This window comes from Apodemus sylvaticus, chromosome 9, assembly GCF_947179515.1.
Source record: "Apodemus sylvaticus chromosome 9, mApoSyl1.1, whole genome shotgun sequence".
Taxonomy (NCBI): Eukaryota; Metazoa; Chordata; class Mammalia; order Rodentia; family Muridae; genus Apodemus; species Apodemus sylvaticus.
The window spans coordinates 8,603,771-8,607,478 of record NC_067480.1 but is presented as its reverse complement, the minus strand read 5'-3'; positions in this window follow the sequence as shown (position 1 = coordinate 8,607,478).

Genomic DNA, 3,708 nt, shown 5'->3' with positions numbered 1-3,708 from the left:
ACCACCCTCTCTGGGTTCCAGGGTTTCAACCTGATCAACCTTACCAACTTTCCTGGCATAGTCCACTTGCCTCATAGCTAGGTGGTAATGCTACACACTTTCAATCCCAGCATCCAAGAAGCAGATCTGCCAAGTCCATCTGAGCTCAAGGCCAGCCTGGTCTACAGGATGAGTTCTAGGATACCCAGGGCTATACAGAGAAACCCTGCCTCAAAAACAAAGTCCCTTCTTCTAGAGACACACAGAGCAGGTTAGTGTGTTCTGTTGCACAACAGCACACCACAGCTTCTTATTCCTATGTAATTCTGACTTAGTATTCAGCCATCAATCCCTCCCCACCTTTTCCTTCCTCCTACTTAACATTTATTAGAAAATTCACCAATAGCATTCTGGCATGTATGGGAAAAGTGACTTGTGTAAACAAACAGATGTTTCCACTTTCTAGACCCTGTGTTCTAGGACTATGATTGTTGTAACACTCGGTGATTTTGTGCTGTATTCTCATTTCCAGTTATCTTCATCTTGCTCCTGAGACAATTGAATTCCTTCCTCTGTGAAATCATTAGGGAATGGCATTGACTCTGCTTTCCCCTCCTCCTTCCAATTCTTCCAAAAAGCAATGTGTGTCAGGAACTGCCTTCCTCCTCAGATTTTGGGAGTTGGGTGTCACCGAGAAAAGCAATGGCACTCTCTGTTATATGTGGGTATAAATGAGGCTGATGTGTTTTGGAAACTGCCTGTCTGAAGCCGCTGGGGTCTGACTAATGCTTCTGGACAGGGGTGACACACTTACACTCTTGTAGGCTTGAAGAGCCTCAGGAACAAAGCGGGAGGGAGTTTGCTTTCCTCCAGAATCCAGCAGTGAGCATTAGTAGCACAAAAGTAACATAACATGGGCATCACCTCCATTGCTAAGATTTGGGGACTGCTACTACAAGCCCTGAAATGAGGGTTCCTTAGTCTGTGCGGACACACCACGGAGGGAGTGAATACACAAGCCCACACCAGCAGCAGGAGTGTTTTCCTCACTGACCCCACTGCTGTCCAGCACTGTGAGGCTCTGAAGGTCCTTGTATGATATCTCTGGGTATTCATTCCATGACTAACGTATATCCTGCTAGGGTTTATGACTTCAGTGTGTTAAAGCCAAATTGAAATAGTGTGCTCCTAAGAGTTTTAAAGGTCTCAAATTCCTATCAAATATCATGACTTTGTTTCTTTGTCGCCTAGGAGTAAAAGATGTGTTGATTTCCTCGGGATGATGATTGCATTTATTTTAGAAATTAATTTTAATATATAATAAAGAATATTATCTATTTACTGAAAACATCATTTTTTCTAGTGTGTTTTTTTGTAATATCAGAAAATATAGCAATATTGAATAAATCTTCCTTCCAGAAGTAGCTGGCCAGAGTGAGGAGGGCTGCCTCGTTCAAAAGGGTGGTTTGTTCCTGAATGCCTGAGATTCCTGTGGCTTCCCTGAGAATAAGACTGAGTTTCTGCCACCGCTGTCCTCTTGGAGTGAACAATATTTTCCTAGATATCTCTTTCCATTATCAGAGGAAACCAAGAGGAGAGACTGAAGTGGCTGATGAAGAAAGCCACAGTAGATTTTGACTCCTTGCAGGAATGTGGAACTTATGTACGTACGTACGTAGTTCATGAGGTGAGGACTGCATCTGACCCTTCCAACTCCATCATGTGCTCCCCACAGATGCTGCAACGTGCAAACAACACCAGTTCTAAAGCTTGGTGGCTTCAGGGACAGCTGAGTGCACTGCCTTGTTGCTCTGTTAAGCAGACAAGGAGTGCCGTGTGCCGGCTAAAATTTGCACATCTTTCCCCAGAACACTGACTTATGAAGTAGCTCCGTCTGATTTCTGCTTGAAATATTTAAGTTTTGTATGTTAAGAAATCAAAGTTAAAAGTGGATCACAGAGTAGGTAATTACTGTTAAAATCGTCTACAATCTAACCAGAGACATTTTTATAAGTTACATTTCTATGTAAATAACACAAGAAAATCCTGGGCAATTTAACCAGAAATCATTAGGATTTTGGAGGTTCCACAACCTGTGATCCCATACCTGGAGAGGTTAAAGATCAGGAATATGGGGACAGCTCAGTTCAGGGATGTTGGGTGACAGTTTTCTCAATGTGCCAGTTTTCTCAACATGCTTCCGATGACAGGTAACATTGCCGAAGAGGCTTGGGTTTTTTTTGTTTGTTTTGATTTTTCTCTTATTCTTCCATCTATTGACTTAAGACTCAAAGTTTGCACACATCCAGAATCCCTGGAGGAAATGACATCCCCCCCCCCCCCCAAGAAGAAGTAAGTGTACCTTGATTGACAATCTAACCAAGGAAAGAAAAATCATTTCCTAAAGGAAAAAAAAAAATCAGACATTTAGGACCAAATTGAAAATGGAAGGAGTCTAACCAGGTGATGATGCACACCTTTAGTCCCAGCCCTGGAGGCAGAGGCAGGTGGATCTCTGAGATGGAAGCCAGCCTGGTCTACAGAGCGAGTTCCAGGTCAGCTAGGGATACGCAGAGAAACACTGTCTTGAATAACCAAAAAAAAAAAGGAAGGATGCTAAACCAGAGGAAATGTTCCTTTCTTTTGTTTGCCACTGTCTAACAGGTTTCGAATGTCTTTAAATCTGTAAAGACATAACAATGAAGATGGATGGCTCACTCTGCACTTCAGGCACAGATCCCCTCGTGAATGGAGGGTCACGAGCTGACAGCCTGACCCCCCCCCCACACACACACCCCTCGTATAAAATGAGTATTTAGACTCCCCACATAGATAGATGTGTCTCGATCTTAGTATTTTAACTCTAGAGAAAATTTCAAGTAATAAAACACTTAGTGAGCAGAATTATAAAAATGTATAAATGTATTAATATTGCTATAAGACAAAGACATACATCTGAGTGCGGAGAGTTGAGTTTTCTAGCACGGCAAGCTCTCCTGACCTCCCCGCTCAGCAGGATCAAATAATCCACTGTGGTGCCTTGTGATAGAATTCTCCTTTCCCTTCAGAATTTGTTGGAAAAATGAAGGTTATCCCATCCTTATTTTGATCTGTTCAGCCTCATTTATCCATAGATTTTTCAAGAAGTGAGACAGTGGTGTGGCTGAGAGCTGCCAGGGACCGATCAGAGCTCCAGAGATTTAGCCAGAGTATCAAAAAAATGTGTAGCTTGTAACACCCTAGAAATGCTGCAAAGATTTACTGAAAGGAGGGGAATTATTTATGGAAGCGGGGAAAAAATCACAACAGGAACATGTGGGGATTTGTGTCGATGGATTCAAAACCTTGGTGAATTTAGCCTTTGTTTGTTAATATAATCCAAAAGCCCTCGAAGTTCAGCAGGCTGAAATTGGTGGAAAGGCAGTGTGGGCACATCAGTGAGATCTCTGAATTTATATCAGCTGATGGGGGCAGACCAGGAGTGTGGAGGGGAAGTGCCGTAGGGAGGCACCATTTTGAGTAAGAGCTGGCTCTAACGGTCACAAATCTTCTAAATGGAGGGATAGAGCCAGCAAAGAATTAGTTTAAAAGTCCACAGTGACTTGTGTTAAGGGTAAGGCTATTTTGTAGTGTGTTTGTATATTTTTTAGAAGTTCATGCATGAAAACTGTGCTCAAATCATTTACACCCCCCTCTCTCTTAAAACACCACTCATCTCTCTCTCTCTCT